Source organism: Arvicola amphibius, chromosome 14 (genome assembly GCF_903992535.2).
Source record: "Arvicola amphibius chromosome 14, mArvAmp1.2, whole genome shotgun sequence".
Classification (NCBI taxonomy): Eukaryota; Metazoa; Chordata; class Mammalia; order Rodentia; family Cricetidae; genus Arvicola; species Arvicola amphibius.
The window spans coordinates 8,218,870-8,245,826 of record NC_052060.1 but is presented as its reverse complement, the minus strand read 5'-3'; the positions used below and the strand labels follow the sequence as shown (position 1 = coordinate 8,245,826).

General features: G+C 45.6%; 7 non-coding genes across 7 annotated transcripts; 6 read left to right on the top strand and 1 right to left on the bottom strand.

Annotated features, from left to right (window-relative positions):
- The first annotated feature begins 224 nt into the window (after positions 1-224).
- Positions 225-296, top strand: Trnae-cuc. The gene has a single exon. It is a non-coding gene; the product is annotated as a tRNA-Glu (tRNA).
- Positions 297-1,291: 995 nt separating this feature from the next.
- Trnag-ucc lies at positions 1,292-1,363 on the top strand. The gene has a single exon. It is a non-coding gene; the product is annotated as a tRNA-Gly (tRNA).
- A 757-nt stretch (positions 1,364-2,120) lies between these two features.
- On the top strand, positions 2,121-2,192 carry Trnah-gug. Its single transcript has one exon. It is a non-coding gene; the product is annotated as a tRNA-His (tRNA).
- Positions 2,193-3,014: 822 nt separating this feature from the next.
- Trnak-cuu lies at positions 3,015-3,087 on the top strand. The gene has a single exon. It is a non-coding gene; the product is annotated as a tRNA-Lys (tRNA).
- Positions 3,088-13,294: 10,207 nt separating this feature from the next.
- On the bottom strand, positions 13,295-13,368 carry Trnan-guu. Its single transcript has one exon. It is a non-coding gene; the product is annotated as a tRNA-Asn (tRNA).
- A 5,341-nt stretch (positions 13,369-18,709) lies between these two features.
- Positions 18,710-18,872, top strand: LOC119801547. The gene has a single exon (XR_005283231.1). It is a non-coding gene; the product is annotated as a U1 spliceosomal RNA (small nuclear RNA).
- Positions 18,873-19,935: 1,063 nt separating this feature from the next.
- On the top strand, positions 19,936-20,009 carry Trnan-guu. Its single transcript has one exon. It is a non-coding gene; the product is annotated as a tRNA-Asn (tRNA).
- The last annotated feature ends 6,948 nt before the right edge of the window (positions 20,010-26,957 follow it).

The following is a 26,957-nucleotide window of genomic DNA, read 5'->3' as shown; positions in this document are numbered from 1 at the left end:
TTTTGTTCGTGGGACTGCGATCCTGTGTAAGTAATCCTCTCCAGGGTTTAAGAGCCAGGCTGGAGAACGCTTTCGCTGTTTTCTATTTGAAGAAACGCGCGGGGAAATTGTCTTGTTAAGGACAGGGTCGCATGCAGAATCTCAGAACTTTAGCTGAACAATGGAAACGCGTAAACTCACAGTTATTAGAGCCATATGATTTTAACGGGAAGCATCAGTCAGCTTCCCTGGTGGTCTAGTGGTTAGGATTCGGCGCTCTCACCGCCGCGGCCCGGGTTCGATTCCCGGTCAGGGAAAATATGCTTTTTTTTTTCTATTCTACTCTTACAACTGAAGAACAAAATCTCTTGAAACATGAAAATGGAAAGAGAAGTCATGCTACAGTTTTAATATCGGATGTCTAAAAAAAAAAAAAAACCCATTTCTAACATTTTCCAGTAGACAAAAGTATTCTTTGGTAAATTCGTCTACTTAATTTTTCAAAAGAATGTTGTACATAATTTAGGATTCAAATTTGCGAAAACGCACGACTGACAACAACCGGACGGACTTCCCTGTTACATCGCCTCCGTGTCTACTGAGGTGATCAGTGCTATTCCCAACTTCGGAGACGCTTTATTTGTGCTCTTGCACGAATAGAGGCAATCTCCGCGGCGCCTTGTCTCTTCCGCGTGACAATTCTTTTTCAATCCTGGCTGACTTGGGTCTCTATGTAGACCAGGTTGGCCTCCAATTTGCATGGTATCTGCCTCCCAAGGCCACAATGACATTCTGTACTTTTGTAAAGAGAAGAAGGCGGTATATTGCAGCTGTTTGACTCGCTAAATAGTGATCAGATCGGCAACACGTTTCTAAAGAGCTAAGCACAGGTCTCAGCGCAACCCTTTCTCTCTTTCTTTCTTCCTTCCTTCCTTCCATAAAGGCTTTTAATTTATGTTTTACATCTCTAGAAAAAGAATCCCACGATTTTCCCTCCTGTGTGCTTTTATCTTGCCTTGCAACCGTTTCTGCATTCGTTCTAAAGTCTCCCACAAACAACCCACAGCACAGCCTTTTCTGGATCATTCGATTCCAGAAGCTCCCTTCAAACGGTAAAAGGAACTGATTTTCTTTAAACGTGGAGATCAAGGGCCACCACAGTAAGTTCAACAGGACGAATCCTAGAGTTCCAGAGTTTCTTTCTCTCTCTTTTCCTTTTGTCTAAATTCTCTTCAGTGTCAAGAAGTGCGCTGGAAAAGAATTTGTTATTGTATTCTTCATATGAAAAGTAATCTAAGTACAACCTCAGCGGGCGTTGGTGGTATAGTGGTGAGCATAGCTGCCTTCCAAGCAGTTGACCCGGGTTCGATTCCCGGCCAACGCATCCGTTATTTTTGTGTTTGATTCTTGGTTTCTAACCCCCGGAACTTGTTCACCAAGTCCTTTTGTAGACAACGCATTCTTCATTTTTTGTGTTGCTCCTTGGGTTCCAATCCTCGGAGCTTGTTCACCAAGTCAGTTTGGAGACAAAGTGGCCTTCCCTACAAGCCTTGTAGATCCGCTTGGTGCAGCAGTCTTGCGTCGCAGACATACACTATTATCCTTTTTACTACTTTTAAATATACTATTATCCTCTTTAGGGAAGTGTCTGAAATGGAGGCTGCTTTCTTTTAAGACTTCAGAGGCGGCTCTGCCTCCGGTTCGGGAGGGAACGCGTGGCGCCTTGGTGACTGGAGTCAAAAAACACCTCCCCGGATTAGGGCCTTCTTCAGCTCGCCAGCTCTGCTCCTTTTCCAGTTGCACCATTCTGGTAACAAAACACTCGATTCCAAAGCACAGGCTGGAGTATGAATAGGAATATCGTCTGGGGGCTGCCTGCAAGATGGCTTTCATTTTTGGAGAGGATTCACAGAAGTGGGCCGGTGGTGCTGCAGTTGTAGGTTTCTTATCTCAGGTAGGGGGGAGGAGGAGGGCTGGGAGTTGAGGAATTGAAGCCCGCGCCAGCAACCAGTAAACGTCAAGGTTGCAAAGTCAGACATTTGACCTTGCAGCCACAGACCGTAAATTGGAACTCACCGGCAGCTACTCTTGTTCAAAGGGCATTATCTCGACGGCGCAACCCGCTGCTCATCCGGTGGCTCGCCGTGATCGTATAGTGGTTAGTACTCTGCGTTGTGGCCGCAGCAACCTCGGTTCGAATCCGAGTCACGGCATATAGTAGTACCGTCCCATTGCAGCTCTTTTGTTGACGATTTAAACTAGCCAAATTCTTATTTTGCCTTTGCGGAAACACTGAGTCACTAATTTCACGCGGCTTATCCTACAAGAGGAACCCAAATTCCGGGGAAGAACCAGGGCTGCAGAGGAGGCTCTTTCCGCCTTCCCCAACAGACGGGCAAAGTTCTCCCGAGACCCCGAATGTTGGCGCCTCTTCTACCCGGCGGAAAACCAAACGCGGGGAGCCGCTCGCCTGCTTCTGCAGCAAATACTACTTCGGTGTATCTCGGTGAATTTTACACCAGATGGCCTGGGCCTTGTTTCTCGGGCAGCATAATCTTGGTGTTTAAAAGGAAACTTCCGCCGAAGAAGAGTGACTAGGACCTATTTTCGCAGTAAGGGTCCCGCACGCCCAAGCCATCATTACTGAGGCCTAGCCGCAATGAGACACCAGAGCGGAAGCTCAGGCTCCCCGAATACGAGTCTCCGCGCGCCCGCTCCCCACTACCCGGTCCCCGCACCGACTGCTCTCCACGTCCCCTCGCTCGGTCAGCTGGTCCTCAGCCCCACGCGCCGAGATACCCAGCTCCCAGGTGACCCCATTCAGAAGGAATCGGAGGAGACAGGCCCTCCTGGCTCTATGTATTCCACTCTCTGAACTTCAGGTTCCTCAGTAGTACAGTTTCAGACAAAAGCTATTAATATAGGCACCAAGTCATGGATTCTCAAAGTTTGTTAACGCCAAATAAAAGTAAGCAGAATTATTGCGCCATTATGCAGAAAGGTTATATAGGCCCAAGGTCGGCCTGTGTCCTAACGCCCGGCTAGCTCAGTCGGTAGAGCATGAGACTCTTAATCTCAGGGTCGTGGGTTCGAGCCCCACGTTGGGCGGTTCATCTTTTCCTTTTATTTTTTTTCCCATAAATTCTAAAAATCTCTACCTCTTATCTGGGAACAGAATCATGAGCATCTAAGCTTTCATTGAAGCCACTGTTGTTTAAAACTTCAGTAAACTGGTCTTAGAAGGTGAAGGCAGAAGGTGTTCTAAAACCAGCATGAACTACGTGAAGGCTTGTCTGAAAAAAGTAGCAAAAAACCACAGCAATAAAACAACGAAGTAACCATTAGTAGTAATGATGATAGCCATGATAAAATTAACCCGCAAATGTCTCCAAAACGTCGCCTCATTTATGCCTAACTCGTTAAAGAAGAATCAAGCCAGTGGTTTTGGAGTCGTGAGAGAACTGGGGTCCGACCGAGTCTTCCTGGAGAAACTGTGCAGCTCTGAGCAGCTCTCAGAGCCCCACGGCTTCCCTCCATCCCCTCATTTCACCCAGGCCCCTTAGAGACCCTAAGACGACCCTTAGCTGGACACATTGTCCCCTGATCCTCGGGATATTAAATTATCCATTCATACATAAAATAAGTGAAAGCTCCAAGATGAGGACCGTTTAAATGGTGTGTATCAAAAAGGGCAATTATTTGTATCAAAAGATTGATGGTGTCTGCAAGAAAATATACATCTTTCCTGGCACGCACACAAGCATGTTGGGAATGATAGCCAAGAGATTCAGATTCTTTTTTTTTTTTTTCTCATGGTTTATTTTTTTTATATTTAAAAATTTCCATCTCCTTCCCTCCTCCTCCCCCCTCCCTCCCCTCCTCCTCCCCCTTCCCTCCCCTCCTTCTCCCCCTTCCCTCCCCTCCCCTCCACCCATACCTCCCCTCCCTCCCTCTCAAGGCCAAGGAGCCATCAGGGTTCCCCACTCTATGCTAAGACCAAGGTCCTCCCAACTCCCCCCAGGTCCAGGAAGGTGATCGACCAAGCTGAGAAGGCTCCCACAGAGCCCGTCCATGAAGAACAATCAGAGCCCAGAGCCATTGTCCTTTGCTTCTCAGTCAGCCCCCGCTGTTGGCCACACTCAGAGAGACGGGTTTGGTCGCATGATCCATCAGTCCCATTCCAACTGGAGTTGGTGATCTCCCATTAGTTCTGTCCCACCGTTTCCATGAGTGAACGCACCCCTCTCGTTCCTGACTTTCTCCCTCATGTTCTCGCTCCTTCTGCTCCTCATCAGGACCTTGGGAGCTCAGTCCAGTGCTCCAATGTGGGGCTCAGTCACCTTCCCCATCTGTCGCCAGCTGGAGGTTCCCTCACGGTCCTGACTTTCTTTCTCATGTTCTCTCTCCTTCTGCTCCTCATCAGGACCTTGGGAGCTCAGTCCGGTGCTCCAATGTGGGGCTCTGTCATTTTCTTCATCTATCGTCAGGTGGAGGTTCTATGGTGATATGCAAGAAATTCATCAGTATGGCTATAGGAACTGGCCTTTTCAGGCTCCCTCTCCTCAGCTGCCCAAGGAACTAACTGGGGGCGTCTCCCTGGAAACCTGGGAACCCCTCTAGGGTCAAGTCTCTTGACAACCCTCAGGTAGCTCCTTAAATTAAGATATATGCTTCCCTGCTCTCATATCCACCCTTCCTATATCCCAAGCACCCCATTCCTCCGAGCTTCCCCCGCTCTCCCCTTCACACTTTTCTCTCCCTATCTTCCCTTGGCCCAGTCTTGCCCAACCCTCAAGTTCCCAATTTTGCCTGGCGATCGTGTCTACTTCCAATATCCAGGAGGATTACTATATCTTTTTTTGGGAGTTCACCTTCTTATTATCTTCTCAAGGATCCCAAATTTATAGGCTCGATGTCCTTTAATTATGGCTAGAAACCGAATATGAGTGAGTACATCCCATGTTCATCTTTATGGGTCTGGGTTACCTCACTCAGAATAGTGTTTTCTATTTCCATCCATTTGCCTGCAAAATTCAAGATGTCATTGTTTTTTACCGCTGAGTAGTATTCTAGCATGTATATATTCCACAGTTTCTTCATCCATTCTTCCACTGAAGGGCATCTAGGCTGTCTCCAGGATCTGGCTATTACAAATAATGCTGCTATGAACATAGATGAGCATATGCTTTTGTTGTATGATTGGGCATCTCTTGGGTAGATTCCCAATAGTGGAATTGCTGGGTCCTGGGGTAGGTTGATCCGAATTTCCTGAGAAACCGCCACACTGCTTTCCAAAGTGGTTGCACAAGTTTGCATTCCCACCAGCAATGGATGAGTGTGCCCCTTACCCCACAACCTCTCCAGCAAAGGTTATTATTGGTGTTTTGGATTTTAGCCAATCTGACAGGTGTAAGATGATATCTCAAAGTTGTTTTGATTTGCATTTCCCTGATAGCTAGGGAGGTTGAGCATGACCTTAAGTGTCTTTTGGCCATTCGAACTTCTTCTGTTGAGAATTCTCTGTTCAGTTCATCGCCCCATTTTTTAATTGGGTTAATTGGCATTTTACCGTCTAGTCTCTTGAGTTCCTTATATATTTTAGAGATCAGACCTTTGTCAGTTGCAGGGTTGGTGAAGATCTTTTCCCAGTCAGTAGGCTGCCTTTGTGTCTTAGTGACAATGTCCTTTGCTTTACAGAAGCTGCTCAACTTCAGGAGGTCCCATTTATTCAATGTTGCCCTTAAAGTCTGTGCAGCTGGGGTTATGCATAGGAAACGGTTCCCTGTGCCCATTTGTTGTAGAGTACTTCCCACTTTCTCCTCTATCAAGCTCAATGTGTTCAAATTAATATTGAGGTCTTTAATCCATTTGGACTTGAGTTTTGTGCATGGTGATAGATATGGATCTACTTTCATTCTTCTACAGGTTGACATCCAGTTATGCCAGCACCATTTGTTGAAGATGCCCTCTTTCTTCCATTGTGTACTTTTGGCTCCTTTATCAAAAATCAGGTGTTCATAGGTTTGTGGTTTAAGATCCGGGTCTTCTATACGATTCCATTGGTCAACTTCTCTGTTTTTATGCCAATACCAAGCCGTTTTCAATACTGTAGCTTTGTAATAGAGTTTGAAGTCAGGGATGGTAATGCCTCCAGAAGAACCTTTATTGTATAAGATTTTTTTGGCTATCCTGGGTTTCTTGTTTTTCCATATAAAGTTGATTATTGTCCTCTCAATCTCTGTGAAGAATTTTAATGGGACCTTGATTGGGATTGCATTGAATCTATAGATTGCTTTTGGTAGAATTGCCATTTTTACTATGTTGATCCTCCCAATCCACGAGCAGGGGAGATCCTTCCATTTTCTGGTATCCTCTTCAATTTCTTTCTTCAAAGACTTAAAGTTCTTGTCAAATAAATCCTTCACTTCCTTGGTTAGCGATACTCCCAGATATCTTATGCTATTTGTGGCTATTGTGAAAGGTGATACTTCTCTGATTTCCCTCTCTGCTTCCTTATCCTTTGTGTATAGGAGGGCGACTGATTTTTTGGAGTTGATCTTGTATCCTGCCACGTTACTGAAGGAGTTTATCAGCTGTAGGAGTTCTTTGGTGGAGTTTTTGGGGTCGCTTATGTATACTATCATATCATCTGCAAATAATGAAAGTTTAACTTCTTCCTTTCCAAATTGAATCCCCTTGATTCCCTTATGTTGTCTTATTGCTATTGCTAGAACTTCAAGCACTATATTGAAGAGATAAGGAGAGAGTGGACAGCCTTGTCGTGTTCCTGAATTTAGTGGGATAGCCTTGAGTTTCTCTCCGTTTAATTTGATGTTAGCTGTCGGCTTGCTGTAAATAGCTTTTATTATATTTAGGAATGACCCTTGTATCCCTAATCTCTCCAAGACCTTTATCATAAAAGGGTGCTGAATTTTGTCAAATGCTTTTTCAGCATCTAATGAGATGACCATATGGTTTTTTTCCTTCAGTTTGTTTATATGATGGATTACATTAATAGATTTTCGTATGTTGAACCAGCCCTGCATCTCTGGGATGAAGCCTGCTTGATCGTAATGGATAATTTTTCTAATGTGTTCTTGGATTCGGTTTGCCAGTATTTTATTGAGAATTTTTGCGTCAATGTTCATGAGTGAGATTGGCCTGTAATTCTCTTTCTTGGTTGAGTCTTTGTGTGGTTTAGGTTGGCAGTGACTCTTGTGTTTCTATATTATGAAATACCTTAAGGAGTATAGGTATTAGGTCTTCTTGGAAGTTCTGGTAGAATTCCGCATTGAAACCATCTGGTCCTGGGCTCTTTTTGGTAGGGAGGTTTCTGATAACAGTTTCTAATTCTTCGCGACTAACAGGACGATTTAGAGCATTTACCTGGTCCTGGTTTAACTTTGGTATATGGTATTTATCTAAAAAACTGTCCATTTCTTTTACATTTTCCAATTTTGTGGCATACAGGCTTTTGTAGTAAGATCTAATGATTTTCTGAATTTCCTCTGTGTCTGTGGTTATGTCCCTCTTTTCATTTCTGATCTTGTTAATTTGCGTGTTCTCCCTCTGCCGTTTGATTAGTTTGGCTAAGGGTTTGTCAATCTTGTTGATTTTCTCCAAGAACCAGCTTCTTGTTTCATTGATTCTTTGGATTGTTTTCTGTGTTTCTATTTTGTTGATTTCTGCCCTCAATTTGATTATTTCCAGTCTTCTACTTCTCCTAGGTGAGTCTGCTTCTTTTTTTTCCAGAGCTTTCAGGTGTGCTGTTAAGTCACCAATGAGCGCTTTCTCCGTTTTCTTTAAGTGGGCACCTAGTGCTATGAACTTTCCTCTTAGCACTGCTTTCATTGTGTCCCATAGGTTTGAGTATGTTGTGTCTTTGTTTTCATTAAATTCAAGAAAGACTTTAATTTCTTTATTTCTTCCTTGACCCAGGTGTGGGTCAGTAGTTGACTGTTCAGTTTCCATGAGTTTGTGGGTTTTCTGGGGGTAGCATTGTTGTTGAATTCTAATTTTAATCCATGGTGATCCGATAAGACACAGGTGGTTACTAATATTTTTTTGTAACTGTGGAAGTTTGCTTTGTTACCAAGTATATGGTCAATTTTCGAAAAGGTTCCATGAGCCGCAGAGAAGAAGGTATATTCTTTCCTATTTGGGTGGAATGTTCTATAGATGTCTGTTAAGTCCATTTGGTTCATTACCTCCATTAAGTCTTTCAATTCTCTGTTAGGTTTCTGTCTGATTGACCTGTCCATTGGTGAGAGAGGAGTGTTGAAGTCTCCAACTATTAGTGTGTGTGGTTTGATGGCTGCCTTGAGTTCTAGAAGTGTTTCTTTTACATAAGTGGGAGCTTTTATATTAGGGGCATAGATATTCAGGATTGAGACTTCATTCTGATGGATTTTTCCTGTTATGAGTATAAAGTGTCCCTTTCCATCTCTTCTGATTGATTTTAGTTTGAAGTCAACTTTGTTGGAAATTAGTATGGCCACACCCGCTTGTTTCTTAGGGCCATTTGCTTGATAAACCTTTTCCCAACCCTTTACTCTGAGTAGATGTCTGTCTTTGTGGTTGAGGTGTGTTTCTTGTAAACAGCAAAATGTTGGATTCTGTTTTCGTATCCAGTCTCTTAGCCTGTGCCTTTTTATAGGTGAATTGAGTCCATTGATATTAAGTGATATTAATGACCAGTGGTTGTTAACTTCAGTCATTTTTAGTAGTAGAGTTTGTGTGTTTCCCTTCTTCTAGTTGTGCTGGTGAAGGGTCGCTAGATGCCTGAGTTATTGTCGGCGTTGTTGGACTCCTTGGTTTGTGATTTTCCTTCTATTACTTTCTGCAAGGCTGGATTTGTGGCTGCGTATTGTTTAAATCTGTTTTTGTCCTGGAATATCTTGTTTTCTCCATCAATGGTGAATGCAAGCTTTGCTGGGTATAATAGTCTAGGCTTGCATCCATGTTCCCTAAGTGTCTGTAGCACATCTATCCAAGCTCTTCTGGCTTTCATGGTTTCCATTGAGAAATCAGGTGTAATTCTGATAGGTTTCCCTTTATATGTTACTTGACCTTTTTCCTTTGCAGCTCTTAATATCTGTTCTTTATTCTGTATGTTTTGTGTTTTGATTATTATATGGCGTGGGGATGCTTTCTTTTGATCCAGTCTATTTGGTGTTCTGTAGGCTTCTTGTACCTTCATAGGAACATCCTTCTTTAGGTTGGGGAAGTTTTCTTCTATAATTTTGTTGAATATGTTTTCTGGGCCTTTGAGTTGTAATTCTTCTCCTTCTTCTACCCCAATTATTCTTAGGTTTGGTCTTTTCATGGTGTCCCAGATTTCCTGAATGTTTTGTGTTAAGAATTTGTTAGATTTGTTTAGTTCTTTAATCTGTGAGTTTATTTCCTCTATAGTATCTTCAGAGTCCGAGATTCTTTCTTCCATCTCTTGTATTCGGTTGGAAATACTTGTCTCTGAAGTTTCTGTTCGTTTACTCAGAGTTTCCATTTCCAGTCATCCCTCAGATTGTGTTTTCTTCAATACCTCCATTTCATTTATCAGGTCTTGTACTGTTTCCCTTACCTGTTTGATTGCTTTTTCTTGTTTTTCTTGTTTTTCTTGGGTATCTTTGAGAGATTTATTTATTTCGTCTACCTTTTTGTTTGTCATCTCCATTTCTTTATGGCAGTTTTTTACCTCCTGTTTAAGGTCCTCTATTATTTTCATAAAGTACTGTTTAATGTCGGTTTCTTCTATATCTTCTGGGGTAGGGTGTTCAATTCTTGTTGTTTCGGGATGTCTGGCTTGTGGTGATGTCATGTTGCCTTTCATGTTGTTGGAGGAGCTCCTGCATTGGTGCCTGCCCATCTCTTCCTTCAAAAGGAGCGCGGAGGTGTTTGGTGTCCTAGACCAATAATTGCTGTGACTGAAACTGGTTGGATCTCCCCAGTGCCAGAGGAGGACCTATTCTTTGCGTCACAATCTGAAGAAGCCCACACTCCCTTGCAGGAATCCTCAGACCTGCCTGGAGGCCAGGGTCTGACTCCTCTGGGTGGATGGCCTTAGAACAGGAGCAGGACACCTGAGAACACTAGGGAAAGCTTGGGAGACACACAGGGAAGGGAGAAACCGACACAAGCCTGCAGAGGGAAGTGGGGGTAGGGGGTCTGTGCTCTCTTCCAGGGCAGGTTGCCCCAGGGTCCGCATTCACTCACCAGTTCAGATGGAATGTCAGGGCACAGGATCAGGGATTCCAGGCAGCCCAGGGTCAGCAGCCCAGACAAAAGGGCCAAGGTGGGGGCAGGGCGGGATGGAATACCACACAGTGAACCTGGCAGCACAATCTGAAGGAGCCCGCTCCCCTCCACAGGAATCCTCAGACCTGCCTGGAGGCCAGAGTCTGACCCCTTTGGGTGGATGGCCTTAGAACTGGAGCAGGACACCCCAAAGAATGATGGATCCTCTGGCAGACTGTCAGGTCCCCTTGCAGGCCAAGCAGCTCTCAGACAAAGGCCTACCTTGCCCCGGGCAGTCAAATGAAGGCGGGGACCTCCCACCGGCCTGGGTGCACTCAATTCCAGGTCCCCAGAGCCCAAACAGGCTGAGCTGTGGGATTTTGTGGCCCCAAAGACGGGAGGATGAGGCAGGGGGAGGGGGGGAGGATTCTGGGTGCAAGCTGGGAAGGGACAGGAAGAGAGAGGCAGTATCCGGGGAGAATAACCCCTGCAGGAAGAGCAGGAAGTGTGCTGGTGGCAGGGGGAGTTGTGGAGAGTCGGTGGTCCCTCTCCGGGCAGCTGCCGCGGTTCGGGCACTCACTCCTCACTCACCCCAGAGAATGATGGATCCTCCTGCAGACTGTCAGGTCCCCTTGCAGGCCAAGCAGCTCTCAGACAAAGGCCTACCTTGCTCCAGGCAGTCAAATGAAGGAGGGGACCTCCCACCGGCCTGGGTGCACTCAATTCCAGGTCCCCAGAGCCCAAACAGGCTGAGCTGTGGGATTTTGTGGCCCCAAAGACGGGAGGATGAGGCAGGGGGAGCGAGATTCAGATTCTTATAATGAAAGGGCTCACTGTGGGCTCTGCATGGTGGGTGAAAGGAAGAAATTACAAACAGGACACTGTATGACCTTCTGCGAAGGGAGAGGAGAGGAGACAAACAATCAAGGATCAGTTGACATCCATCTTTTCTACGGTGCTGATGCTTCTAGCCTGAACCAAACTGCCCTGGACCATGCTGGTTTCTTGGTTCACTAGAACCAAACAGCATACACAGCATACAGCATGAAGAAACTGTAGGAGCGTATCTAACATGTCGTAGCTTTGCTTTTCTCTTCCTGACCAAACACTCTACTATTGAGGTTTTGTTTTGTTTTGTTTGGTCCTTTTTTAGGGGCATTGGAGACCCCAGGGCTTCCAAGTTGATTGGGTAACTGCTCTCCCACGAAGCTAAGTCCTCCACCCCACCAAACGCTTTTTACTTTTTTTTTTTTTTTTTTTTTTTTGCCTTGACTTCAGTGATGTGAACGCTTTTTACTTTTTGAGACAAGAGTGCTACTGATTTGCCCAGGGTGGAACTGTCTAACCTTGGAGATATAGTGTCTCTGTGTCAGCCTCCCCAGTTGGAAATCTTAACAGTTTTTAATCTAGACGGGGAGAGGGATGGAGCAAGGTTAAAAAGGAAAGTTGGTCAAGACTGGAGTCACTATTGGAGTTGACAGAGGGGTAGCACTTGTCACACATGTGGCTGGGACAGTGCTCTACCTCGGCTCAGAAGTGACTGCGGGAGGGGTCGGGGATGTGTACATAGTCAGGGCCGTGCTATGTAGCCCCAGTCTGGCCCTGGTCCTCTAGCCTCAGCCTCCCAACTGCTGATTTTTCTTTTCTTCCCCTTGGAGACAGACAATGTAGCCCAGGCTGGCCTCGAAATTACAGACACCCTCCTGCCTCTGCCTCCCAAGTGCTGGGATTAAAGGTGTGTGTTCTCATGCCCAGCAATGTTTTTATTTTTAACAGAACAGCCTGGCTGAGCTGTTGTAGCCAGACCACCTCTAACCTGGCAGCAGCCGAAGGCATTTAGCTGGCGTTTTCTGTCTATATATATATATATATATATATATATATATATATATATATATAAAGGTTGTTGTCTAAGGTCTCTGGGGATTGTGCTTTGTAGGTTGGCTTTCTTTGCTTTATGTTTAAAAACTACCTATGAGTGAGTACATGTGATAATTGTCTTTCTGTGTCTGGGTTACCTCACTCAAAATAATGTTTTCTAGCTCCATCCATTTTCCTGCAAAATTCAAGCTATCGTTATTTTTTTCTGCTGTGTAGTACTCCATTGTGTAAATGTACCACAATTTCCTCATCCATTCTTCGATCGAGGAGCATTTAGGTTGTTTCCAGGTTCTGGCTATGACAAACAATGCTGCTATGAACATAGTTGAGCACATGTCCTTGTGGCACGATTGAGCATCCTTTGGATATATACCCAAAAGTGGTATTGCTGGGTCTTGAGGAAGGTTGTTTCCTAATTTTCTGAGAAATCGCCACACTGACATCCAAAGGGGCTGTACCAGCTTGCCTTCCCACCAGCAACGCAGAAGCGTTCCCTTCCCCCCATTTTCTGTCTTTTCAACGACTAGGGAGAAACATAGCAAGGCCTTTAACGCCAGTAGAAGGGTCACAATCAGGCCTTCCTGGTCTACACATTAAGGGCAGGCTTAGCAATGAATAAAGCTCTGTCTTAAGATAAAAAGTGAAAACCCCACCTCAAAAAAGAAAATTAAAAAAAAGGTAAGCGAACAAGTTTAATCCCCCCCCCCCACACACACAACCCCTTAAAAAGAGAGCAAGCAAAAGAGAGAAGGGGAATAAGACTGAGGTAAATAATGAAAGCAATGCTACAGCTGAAAATACCTCTAGTGGGCAATATTTAATGAACACTGATTTATGTGCTCAAATGTTTTTCAAGCTTTTCTCATCAAATATTGGATGGATCTGTAAATGAAATATTCCTATTAACCCTTTCCTACAGTTGGGGAAAGTGAATAATTTGTTCAGAGTCATATCCTGAGGGGAATGAGAGCAGACTCGACGGAGGACCTGAAGGCTTAGCGCACACGCATGAATTCTGAAGCAGAGAAACAAGTGGCCCTGGAGCCTTATGGCCCCAAAACGCGTGTTATTCCGTACATCTGGGTCTTTGCATCGCATCACACTTCTGCCACAATATCTAAGCACTCAAGATGAGTGTGTTTGATAAATCTAAATTGATTATAAATGGTTGGAAGGAGGATTCCAAGTAGGCAAAAGGCACCGTCCCTGGGTGGGCTCGAACCACCAACCTTTCGGTTAACAGCCGAACGCGCTAACCGATTGCGCCACAGAGACTTGCAGGAATTCAGCAGTAAATTCATTTGCTAATCTTAGAACGTGCTTTTGAGCTTGGGGCTACACCCTCAGATTCGTGGTCCTGGCACTTGTTCGCCTTTGCCAGAGCACGCCTAGCTCCCAATGAAAAACCCACGCGGCGCGCCAGGAAAGACGCTCCACTCGCCACGTGGCTTCAAAAAGAAAAAAGCCAGGGTGGGCTTTTAGCCCTACGAGGATTCCATTCTAGAAAAAGCAGACTTGCTTTTTTTTTTTTTTTTTTTTTTGGTGGGGGGGAGAGGGGAGTGTTGCTTACATTCCCTGAAATTTTAGCTCGCAGAGGCCCTCTCTTGGACTCCCTGTGCACTATACACACACGGATTTCTCCACCTCTCAAAAGTAAAGAGAGCTCATCCTCGGGTCTCCTCCAGCGGCTGTGTGCACTAAGAGGGTTGAAAACAAAAGCCGAGTCTGTTCACGCAGGCCACTGTTGGGCGAATTCTGTCCCGAGTCAGTGCGGGGTGGTGGGGGTGGGAGCGGCGTGGTCCAAAGGAAGGAGGTGTGATGGGGAAGCACGTGACTCAATGATAGGGCGGAGCGGAGGCAAGCGCGGCCCTTTTGGAAGGAGGAAGAGAGCCGCGGTGGCTGGCGACTCTTTTCGGATTCCCCATTCTTTCTTGTGATTACTGTGCACGGATTTTGCTTGATAATAAACGGTAAACTAATACATTGGCCCTCCTTCATCATCTGGCCCTTTAACAGTGGGGCCTTGTTGACCTACACCAACAGTTGCTCTTGGAGAGGTGCTGGGGAGAGAGTGCGTGGCTCTGCCGCGGAGCCCACGCCCCTAGTACCCCCCAACCATCCCCCGGGTTTGCGATCCCTGTGCACACTCGCATCCCCTCCTCCCCCATTCCCGCCGGCTCCGCCGCCCTTTAAGCAGGTCTGCTCCGGCCTCTGGGCACTTGCAGCCACGGGGTATCCTGAGGCGGTTCTGCTCCGGGCACGCAAACGCTGAGACAAGTTGAACCTCGCTCAGCATGCCTTCTCCCCTCACTGCCGCCCCCAGCTCCCCTCCCCCCTCCCCCCACCCCCCAACATCCTCTCCTCCCTCGAGCGCTGGTATGGTCCAGCCACTATGAAGCCTCAGCCCAGTTTACTGACCCTCAGCCGCATCTGCTCCTCCTGCTGGTCAAACGTTGTCACTACATCTGAATACTTTCCCACAACCCAGGCATCCGAAGATTGACTCCACTTGCTGGAGTCACAACACATGCAAGGAGGCTCGGAAATCCTGGTAAGTCACTTGGGAGTCTTTAAACGGTAAACTAAACTATTGGGGAAAAAAAGTCAAAAGGCCAATCTTAGAACCTTTCAAGGGCAATGGTTGGGAATCTCACAATGCAGGGAATTAGGGCCCTGCTCACTGCTAATATGGACGGGATGCTAGAAAAACTGAGGAGATAAACGACTTAGCTGAGATATATACGACCTCAGTCATAATTGTGATCAGTCTGGCAGTTCATATCTTATCCTTAAAAATGATTCCAAATGTAGAGATTAGCTGAGAAAATACTACTGATGTTATACAAGTTATTAAATGGTTCTTAGAGAATAATACAGTTTTAACTGACAAGATAGAGGGTTGAGAAATATTTACCAGTGAAGAGGAGACTGGTAATATACAAGCCTTACAAATGTTTACTAAGAGGAATAATACCATTTTGACTGTCAAGATGAAAGCTTTAGAAATATTTCCTGATTCAGAGAGTAGATGGGTGATTGATAATATGCAAACCTTAGAACAGCTTACTATTCAAAATATACAAGCCTTAGAAATTTATTAAATTTCTGATACTAAAAGCGTTTAGACACAGAGGAGTTCAGAGGAGAGCCAACTACACCATCACTGTATGGAATCAGAGAGGAGCTACCCAAGGTTCTTATAAAATCAACCTTCATTTGTCCAGTTACTGTTCAAGAATGATGATTGATAGGCATCCCCAAGGTTACCCAGAAGTCAGCTGGGATCCTATAGAAATGTGAGATTTAAGGAAGCAATAGTTTTATATGATATGTGTTCTCCTTCTGTGAAACAGTTGTTAAATTCGTGGACCACTTGAAGCAGAATTATTCCACAAGGCTGGAAAAACATAGTTACAGTGGCATTGGAATCTGGTCCTCAGAAGAATAAGCCCGAGCTACTGAATATCAGTTTAGGGTTAGAGATTATAAGATTTCCCAAGATAAAATCCTTGGTGAGGGCCATTATGTTGCTGTGGAAAGACAGATTACATTTGATGACCACACCTTGGCCCCATGCCACACAGCAGCTTTGAATGCGTGGGGCAAGACTGAGGAATCAGGAATGACTTTCAGAATTTACTGGGAGACACTGACTGACTGTGGCTCACAACTGGGCTAACAACTCAAGAATTAAGTAATTAATTTCAAACCTTACAAAGTGACAAGGACCTAAATAGTCCAAGAAGTTATCAGCTAGAATTGACAGAGAATTGGCTCTGGTAGAGAAAAAAGTACAAAATGTACACATGGATGGTTTGGATCCAGAATTTGATTGTATCCTAGTTTTTCTACCTTTTACCCATTCTCCTACTGGAATTCTTATGCAGAGAGAAAATATTCTGGAATGGATATTTTAGCCACACTAACGGAACAAAAAATGAAAGACCTATGTAGACAAGGTTTCTGAGTTCACTCTAAAAGAAAAATTGAGACTTTTCAATTAACAGGAATAGACCCAACAGAAATTGTTGTATTTTTCAATAATGATGAAATTGAAAAATTATGGGCAAAAAATGAACATTGATTGGCAAAGAGCTTGCATTTTTTATGGAAGAGATTAACAAAGCAAGAGACTTCCACTTATATAAAGAATCAGTTGAGTCCTTTCTCACATTGTATGGGGAGCATTGATATCTGGAGCCCCTACATTCCACACTGATGCAAATAAATCAGGAAATTTAAGTAAAGCAGCACAAAGCCCTTATGAGATTATTCAAAAGTTATAATTATATGCTCATATATATATATATATATATTCTTGTGGTATTATTAAAGTTTTCACAACCACTTAATATAGTTACTGACTTTCAATATGCAGAGAGACTTGTTTTACATATTGAAACCATAGAACTTATTCCTGATGATTCAGAATTTGTTATTTGGTGTGGGAGAATTGTCTCTATTCTCTCAATCATATTTTAAATAAATGCTGATTGGCCAATAGCCAGGCAGGAAGTATAGGCAGAAAAACCAGACAGATGGCGCAATAAAAATAGGAAAATTCTGGAAAGCAGGAAGCTCCCTTGCCAGTCCTGCCCAGACCAAGCAAGATGTAATCTACCCAACTGAGAAAGGTACCGAGCCATGTGTCTAACATAGATGAGAATAATGGGTTAATATAAGCTACAAGAGCTAATAAGAAGACTGAGCTAATGGGCCACTCAGTTTTATAACTTATAGAGATCTCTGTGTGATTTTATTTGGGGCTTGCTGACTGTGGGGTATTGGGCGGGTCAAAAACCCCAACAAGCAGGCCCCTTCTGTTACAGTTATTCATACAATTACAGGAAATAATGAGGAATAGGAATCATCCCATGTATATAAAACACATCCGATCCCATACAGGTCTACCAGGACCTTTAGCACAAGGTAATGATGAAATTGATCAGTTATTAGTGAATTATTCAGAGTCTTTAACATGACTGTGGGCATGACAGGCTGCAGAAGAGACCAGCAGGATGTAGGCCCCTGACCTCAACCCTAGTTACTGGCAAAAACACAGAATGTTCCCACTTGGTAACAAACCAATCAGAATTAAGACAAACAAGTTCCAGGTGCAGTTTGCTGATAAAGACAGAATGCAACAACCGCCACAGAATGGCAATTTCCTTTCAGCCATAGCTGACCAATCAGCTCAAGCCAAGCACCCGTGGCCCAAGTAGACACCAATCCTAGGTCTGTAACTGGAGATTTCAAAACCCCTAGCCCCCTTGCTCTAAAAACAATAAATAGCTTGCCCCACTGCTGCTCGAGGTCTCTCCTGTTACACCTCTGCACTGGATGGACAGAGGACCCAAGTTCAAAGTCACAATAAAGACTCTTTGCTTTTGCATTTGAACTCGGTCTCTTTTTGTATATATGGATGCCAGGGGCTGAGGTGTTGCCTTAACCCAAACACATTGTAGAAGAGAAATTGCATGTATGATGTCATGATAAATGGTACGATCGTCTGAAAACCTTAAATTGCTGTATCATGTCTGCACGTGGGCTAAAGAGGTTTTAAGGAGGTCAGGCACGGTGGCACAAAGCTCTTATTGCCATCACTATGTAGACAGACCCTGTCGCGGGAATGGGGGCTTGAGGCCAGAATGCAGAGAGGCAGAGAAGGACAGAGGGGGAGAGATTTAAAAGGGACATAGAGATGGCTATAGGCAAAGGCAAGGACACTTGCCATCAGGCCTGACCATCCAAGAGCTTGGTCCACGGAGCAGGCATGGCAGAAAGAGATCCGGCTGCCACAAACTGTCCGGTGTCTTCCACATGCGAGTCATGGCTCACACACATCTGCCCATCGCCACATACACAACACAGAAAAGAGTACTTATTTATTTTATGTATGTGTGTTTGTGCCTGATTGTATGTGTGTGCACGACACACATGCAGGAGGCCGAGAGAGGGCAAAGTGGATCCCATGGACAAGGAACACAGACTCGGGTCACCCCAATACCATGTCCCGACATAGTGTCAGTCTCATGGTGTTTCTGTAGAAGAGAACAGAGAAATCCATACATCAAGAGCCTTGTAAAATGCAGTGGTGGAGACATGAGGTAGGCAGGTTCCAGCGAAGCTGGAGACCTCTGCTGTAGAACTGGCTCTCTAGCTGCCTGGCTTCTCTGACTTCCTATTGGCAGAAGATAGGGGTCTGCCAGTACACACCGAAAGCAGAGACAAGAATGTTAGTCCAAGGAGGTGAGCATCGGTTGGCTATATTTTGGGGTTAGAGAAAATTCAAGATGATTTGTCTCTGGTCCTGCAACACTCCATCCAGCTCTCTGCAAGGAAAAAAGTCCACCAAGCCAAAGGGACGAATGGGATGGGTGTGATGTCACCCCTGGGTGCCGGTTGGGGGTGCAGTCTATGTAGATGAAGGTCGCGCAGGGGCTGCCACGCGAGGAATTTTTAGTGCGGCGTGGAAGGGAGCGCGGATCCGCGGGTGGCAGCGGGGCGCAGGCATCGGGTGCGCGTCCGCGACGTCCTTGAGAATGCGCGGCCAACTGACCATGTATTCAGAGCACAGGGCCGGTGGGGCTGAGTCATGGCTGCGGGAAAGTAATGCACACTCACCCAGCTAAGTGAGCACCCTCAACACGTCTTTGGTTTATTCAGACGAGGGTGACCGAATTGCACTAGTGTTGTGCTGGCCCCTGTGATTTCCCCAAATTTGGGAAACTCGACTGCATAATTTTTTACTAATTTGCGACTGCGTTTGTGGTCTCGGCCTATGCCATTTCCTCATATTTGGTACCCCTTCGTTCTTTTTCTTTCTTTTATGTTTCTATTTCTGTCTTTTTTTTAAATGTCTTTATTTTTGCCCATCCTTGTCAAAAAAAAAAAAAAAAAAAAAAAAAAAAAAAAAAAAAAACAAAGACATCAGCCTTAGAATTGGCATCTTTAGGAAATTATGTCCTGGGTTAGTGAGAACATCCCTTCAGGTCTGGAGATTTTGGTCTTAAAGTTCAGGAGCACTTGTAGGAAACTATGTCTCAAATTTTGGTTTGAGACTCCAGACTTTCCTTAATTGGTTCCTGCACTTAACATGCACCAGACCCGGGCTCGGGACCAGCACACCCCTAGCTGAAAGACAGAAGCCGCTGGTAGAAAGTCATTCTTCTGATTCATTCAAAACAAACCAAAACACCCCTCGTCATTTTATTATCTTCTTAACATAAACTGGCTTTCCACAGCATCAGCTCAGTTCAAAAGCACCTTTCTCTCGGATATGCCCTGGGGTTCCGCCGGGCTCCTCCTCCTCTGGTCCCCGTGGTGGTGCGGAGCTCCCAATCGCACCCCCAGGCCACCCTCGCCCCAGTCGGTCCCTCTCCACTCCGGGTCAAGTTCTTCCATCGCCATCCTGTCCGGACTCCCTGAGCACTGGCACCGCACTCGCCGCCTTTCCCACACGTGTCCCGCTGAGGCTCCAGCACACACCTGGGGTGTCCAGCCGTCGCGCGTCCCTGCTCGGGGTCTGCAAAGGACCGGACCCTAAAGCGCACTTGGGTCCTTCACGGAGTCCTGCTGGGCCCCCGGACCGCGAGTCCGCCAGCGTGGAGTCCCCGGACGCCCCGAACCCAGGGTGACGGCGGGGTCCTAGCATCCCGGAGTCTCCGGGTTCAAAACGTTCGCATGAGCTGTGGAAATAGCGGCGGGGCACTCGGGGCGCCGGGCATGTTGGCTTTGAGGCCTCCTGCTCCGGATGCTCAGTCGTGGGCCCAAGGTTTCCCAGGTGTGGCCGCCGCGGTGACGCCTGACTCACAAAGGCAACCCATCAGAGATCTGTGCACCGTCTCTGTGGCGCAATCGGTTAGCGCGTTCGGCTGTTAACCGAAAGGTTGGTGGTTCAAGCCCACCCAGGGACGATGGCCTTTAGGCTTTTAACAAACAACTTTCCAGATTTACAACCACTTGTGTGCTGACTTGCCAGCTGGAAAGTTGTGTGCTGACTTGGCAACTGGAAAGTGCACACTTCTACATTCTCTCAGAAATTTACAAAGCCCTCGAAAAACCCTATATACTGTACTTAAATAAATAGCCTGTCACATGCTGTGTATTTGTAGCCTGGCATCTGGCAGAGAAAATAGCAAAGTCAATTTGTACTCTTTTTTGATGGGGGGAGGTGCGGTGAAGAGGGGACAACTGTGTACAACCCCTTCCTACTGTCTTTGGTTTATTTGGGGATGGGTATTGTGGGAATCCTTTCTTAATAAAGGAAAAATATGAACAGCAAGTCACCAAAGCACAGAAAACGGACCAGATTTAAATAAAACGGGTAAACTTTACACCACCTGCTAAAAATACGCATATAATAAGGGCAACCGCAAAGTAATTCCTAATCACAATACCCTAGAACCGATTTCTTTCGAAAACCATGTGGTGTGGAAACACCAAAATACATCACAGAAACGGGCAGCCAGGCCGTGTATGGTAAGGTGTCTAGGGACTGACGGTTTTGGCCTCTGCAGGTGAGCAGCCTCTAGGGAAGGCTCTGGACCGCAGGAGCTCAGCCACGGAGGAGAGGAGGGCGATGGAGAGCTATCAGGTGCTTGGGGGATATACTGCGCCTCCAAGAGTGGCACGACACACGGACTTCACAGTTAGCAACTGCCCTCACCACCCAACTGAGGCAAGGACGCCTGCACTCGCAAAGCAGCCTTATTGGAGAAATCACTCTGCAGGACAGACAGGTTCAAAGGAAGCCTCAGGAACTGGTCCACGCTGAGCACCTACGGTCCAGCGAACTCGCCGTGATCGTATAGTGGTTAGTACTCAGCCTTGTGGCCAGAGCAACCTCGTTTCAAATCTGAATCACGGCAATTGTCCTTCCTGTCTGGTGGGCTGCTTTCTTGCCCCATGCACCGCACGCTTAGCTAATGTCTTGACATAGACGCCAGTCTCCCTAGTTCAAGTCCAGCTGACATGGAGGAACTCAAACATTATTAGAACAGTTTGCAGCTTGGAGTCTTCTTTGTCAATCTCGCTGTCTCGGGTGGACTCACAAAATCGCCTACACTGTCAATTACCCTAAGACCCAGGGCATAGTAAGCACCATCTTTGAGCGACACCCCTAGCCCTGGTTCTGGTCGTGTCAGCATGATGCAGGGTCTGAATGTTCCTATCTGGTATTTTGTCTTAGTAACAACACATTATGTGGGAAAGCTTGTTTTCCATGTACTGCCCTCCCCTTTATGTGTCCTCCCCACCCCCATTACTCGTGGTGGCTCCTAGTAATGGAGTCTCAACTGGCCGTCTCCTTCACCAGGCAAGGATTCCAGTGGTAGGACTGGGCTGCATTCAATTCAGTTGTTGGCCAAGGGTGCCCCAGGAAAATCTCCAAACCACCCAGGCTGCTGCTAAGACACAGGGCTGCTCTCCAGAAACTGCCAGCAGGACCCATTGCTGAAGTAATATCCACACATGGAACATGGGGAAATCAAGCTGGGTCATAGAGGAAGCCTGTATCCCTACCAACTAGTTTTTTGGGTGAGAGAAGGTACTCTGCAGGTTATTGAAAAAGAAAAGCAGATGCCAACCAACCCAGTCACAAAACCCTTGACCTACAAAATGTCCTGCCTACAAAATATGAAGGACAATGGTGGCACAGAACTTGTGGGAAAAGTAAACCTGTGTCTGAATTGACTTAAGGCCACTCCAGAAGAAGGAACCCACATGCTTGTGTAGCTAAGAATCAGAGTAGACAGACAGACAGACAGACAGACAGACAGATAGATAGATAGTAGATAGCTCAGTAGTAGAAATCCACACCATCACAAGATGGCGCCGAGCCCCTGCAGGGCCGAATAAACAACTCCATATTAGGCAAGGCTCTAGACAGAACGTCCCACAGGCACGACCCATGTCCGCTCTCCCTATATAAGCAGCTGCCGTTTAGTTCTCGGGGCCCCTCGCTTCCTGCTCTCTCTTTAACCAAGAGGCTCCAATAAAGCATGATTTGAGAAGAATCCTCTACTCGGTGGTCGTTCTTCCCTGCTGGGCAGGGGGGTTCGCTGCAACCAAGGGTAAAACTAAACACTACTGGTTTATAAAATAAATATTTTACCCCATGTCTCTGGGTACCTACTACTGGGCTATCAACTATCTATCTATCTATCTATCTATCTATCTATCTATCTATCTATCTATCATCTACCATCTCTCCCCTTTTTTATAGTCTTGCAAAGAAACACTCTCCACAGAAGGCATGTGGCCCTGATACAGGCTCCTTTTACTCCAACTAGTCATAAGGATCCTCATAATATTGCCTGGTTAGACTATCAAGAGGGGTTCCTTACCCCACCTTTACCCCCAATAGGGTCTTCTCAAATTCTGCATTTGATTAGACAGTCCTAAACTGCATAGTCAACCTAGATGAGAGGTGAAGAAATCCGTTCAGTCAGTCAGTGATGCTGGGCTGGGTCCTGAACCTATGTGAGCCCTGCATGGATGTGTGTCAACCTAAGACAATTAGCATGCCTACTTCATGTGCCTGTCCCTACAGGTCTCAAAAAACTTCTGTCTTTGGTTGGAGGTGATCCAATCTACTAACAGAGCACATATGACTGGGAGGACAAAGTCAAGGGCAGGGATTGGAGAGATGGCCCATGCTTTTGGCTGTCTCAGGAGACCCACTTGACAGCAAACAAACCTCTTTAATGAGCTTTCCAGGTGGACACCACTGCCCTCATCTGGCCACTGAGGGAATTGCATGTAGGTGGTGGCAAAACACCCACAAGTAGAAGTAAAAGCACCACAAAATGACCCAACGTGTCTTGAAGGACTTTATTTCTACTGTGCGGTTATCATTTTGTAATATTACTCACATTTCAAGAACAACAGAGGCAGATTGCTTTGCATTTCCAGATTTCTTTAGTACATTCTTTTGTTGAATGTTCTCATTTCCTGAGAGGCCAGGAACAATGTAGTTGTGTGATGTTGGACACCCTAGTATGCTGTGAATATGTTTTACTACCATTGGTTAATAAAGAGGCTGATTTGGCCAAGGGTCAGGCAGAATATAGCTGCACACATGCTAACAGAGGTACAGAGAGAAGGAAGACAGAGTCCAGGAGATGTCATGTAGCCACCAGAGAAGAGGGATGTCAGAGAATTAATGGTAAATCATAGCCATGTGGCATTACACAGCTTAATAGAAATGGGTTAAAGTAAGAACTAGCAAGTAATAATCTGAGGCATTGGCCGAATAATTATAGTTAGTATGAAGCCTCAGAGTATACTTTATAAGCAGTCATGGGACCGGGCAGAACACAGAAAAGCTTCCAGCTACAGTGAGTTGTGTTTCCCTTTAGTTTTCTCTGCATGATGATTTCATGAACGTGCTGTACAGGGTGTGTACCACATTCTACTGAAGCTAAATATATGACCCTGAGGATGCAATATGTCTAGTTTTTCTGTAGACTTGTGGGTATACACGGAGCAGGCCATGCCATCTGTATCCATATCCAAGGTGCCATCTGCCTGTGTAGGCCATGGCTGGGAAATCATTGTGCAGCCCAAGTTGCCTGGAACTTGCTGATACAGATCCATGCCTGTGAGTTGTGGGTTTACAGGAGTGTGACAGCTCACCTGACTAAAGAAGAGTCTTTGAGTGAGAAGATGGAAATTGCTTTCTATTCATAAAACATTCATTTTATTCAATTGGGGCTTCAAAACAGTGGTCATTACAGACAGTGTATACCCTTAGCAAACTACTAAAACAATGGAAATAATAAAAGAAATAACAAAAATAACAAAAGTTACACTAAAACGAAGAAAACCAAAAAACTAATGCACAGATATATTACGATATATACCAAACCAAAACAATCTAAAACATAACAAAAACAACCAACCAAACAAAATTAAACAAAATTCCCACGTTCCCTTGGAATATTCTTTAAGAAAAAGCAAATCAATAACATGAGACACGAGGAAGTGGATTAGTCTCTGTAGGGAATTATCATCCACACTTGTGTGTGATATGTGGTCAGCGTCAGCTCTGCACTAGAGAGAGAATCTTAGGCTTTGGGTGTGGTCTGTCTGGATAGCAGTGTGACAGAGTCTTCCTTGTCAGATTCCACATCACATATGGAGTCAGCTTGCCAAAGCCCTTGACAGTAGCTGACAGAATGACTCTTGCTCACCCACATATCTCCCTCCATGTTGTTTTGCCCACACTGGGGCCACTTGGTGGTGGATGTTAGGCTTCTGAGTAGTTTGTGGGGTGTCCTCTGAATCTCACGCTTATTTCTGATGCAGTCTTTTCTCTGCAAACCGTGAGCCATCAGAAGTGGATCAGATTGTGGCTGGATCCTCTGATGATGGGTTGACAGTTGTCTCAATGTTGTGCTCACAGCAGAAAGGGACATGGCTTTTTCAGGGGAGGCCTGGATCCTGGAGTGTAGAATGTCATGCCTTCAAGGTGTCTCTGGTTTCCCTCAGGCTTCTCAGTTCTCTTACGAGGTTCTGTCAGAGAAGAAATGGAAATCAGACATAGAAACAGTCTCTCTTGGGCACAGGCAAGAAAAAAAAATCAGGGCCTATTCACCCCTAGTAAAGAAAAGTCAAGGAAGAAAACCCACACCGTGAATCCCCTGGTTGGTGGGAATGGGGCTCAATGGTGGCTCACTTGCCTGGCACAGAGCGCTCCTGCTGCAGCAGCTCCATCTGCAGGAGGCTCTCCTCCTGGGCTGTGGTCTGTTCCAGTTCATGCTGGAGATGTTCAAACCTAGAGGGAAAAGGCAGCTGGAACACAGGCCTGGTGGGGCCCTGACATGTCAGCTTTTGAGCCCCCACCAGCTAGAAGACCCATTGTCTTTTAGCTGAGTTTATTGACTGCTTCCCCAAGGGAAAAGGGTCTGAGTGCCCCTGGGCTGGATTTTTTTCTCAACGTTTAAAAATTGTTATAAGTTGAACTGGAAAATACACTGTGCAGTACTTGGAAAAACAGCATATTTTTCCAATAGTCCAAAAACAATATTTTGGAAGAATATCTTTGTCTCAGTCAGATATTCATGGCCTTGATTAGATACCTGGTGAATGTGAGCAACCTGTAAAACTCTATGTCTGCCCTCTAGTGGAGCCTACACAACACTGCAGAGAAGGCTCTGTTTATTCCTACAGCTCAGAACCTGCATGGGGCTAATTTGTCAACCCCTAATCTGTTTATGGCCAGAGTAAATCTTCTCACAGGAAACTGATGAACCCTGCAGAGAGCCTGCAATTAGGAGTAGTATGCTGCAACCAAGTCAGCAAGAAGACTAGAAACTTCTCTCTAAATGTGATGTTCCTGAAGGAAAATAAAGTGGCAGAGGACACACTGTCCCTCAAAATTGACCTCCTGCTTCTCTCAGGAGAAGGGGACACAACCCCCATAATACAAAAACCAAACATATTGTTTCTTGGACAAAAGATCCTGGTGATTTGCCAAATCGATAGTCTGAGGTATTCTTTCCCTGGATGTGGGTGGGAGCCTTGACAAATAGACTAAAACCCAAACAGGTCAGAGACCCCAAAAAGGATATTCCACTAGACTACACCTCCTTCTGTCAGTCCGTGCTCCTACCTCATCTGGGACTCAGTGTAGTGATGCTGCAGCTTTACTGCCAAGTCCTTTTGCTGGGTAACCATTTCCTTCCGCTTCAGTAGGAATTGAAGGTGTTCCTCCAGTCTTTGATGTTCCTATTCATTAGAAGATTGCGTTCTTAGGGCAGGGTTGTCTGCACCTACGTAACACAGGTCTGCATGTATGTACACAAACACAAACGAACACACACACACATACACACACACACACACACACACACACACACTCCTGGAAACATACAAGAACATGGATGCTCACATACAAGCTTATTGCATTGCATTCACATGTGTAGTTCCTACCTAACACTAACTGAAGAAGAGACCACCTGGGGCCTTCTAGAGAAGAGAGTTAACTTTCATTAGCCCACACCCTCTCCTCCCCGCATTCTAAACCAGGCACAGGGATGTGGTGATGTGGTGAGGATTGTGAACTTTGGCTCTGTTTTGATAAGTTTTCATTCTATTTCTCCTTTATATGTGTGGGTGTTTTGTCTGCCTGTGTGTCTATGCACCACATGCATGCCTGGTCCCTGGGAGAAGAACACAGTGGGCAGAGCAGTCAAGGTAGTGCTTGCCTTGTACACCCAGGCCACAAACGGTGGATGCCAGGGTTCCTTAACCAGTCATTTAGGCTTGCATAGCAAGTTTTCCAGTCTGTACATTAAAGGCTTAGTTCCGTGGTCCAGGACCACTGCCTGATGGTGGACCAGCCCCTTCCTCTCACTCAGTGCTTCCCCGTGGCTCCAGGAGGGCAGCTTCCTCCTACAGGAGCTCTAAACCACAGGTTACTTCATTTTCAGCCCAATGAGTTCAAGAAAACCAGAAAATCTCTACAACTAGTATTCAAATAAACCTTTGCGTCCAGTAGATGATTGTGTCAGGAATTTGTCTAAGTAAGAGAAGAAGGCTGACTCATGGCCTAATGAGTGCATGTATTACTTCATGCTTAACAATATTCCATGGAAGGGCTTGACTTCATTGAATTTTTACTCATCAATGATGGGCATTTGAAAATTTTCTGGTTTGGCAGTGCTCTGAGTAATGCTTCTTCTATAACCTGGGTTCCCCTAGATTCTCTGTGGACCCTTACTTCTCCTTCTGGGATCACTGGGTCATCTGGGGACTGCAATTCAAGTTTCTGAAAAATTATACATATCTTCTCACAGGACTACCCCATTTTACACCACTAACGATTTCTGAGGGTCCTCATTTCTGCCAAACACCATCAG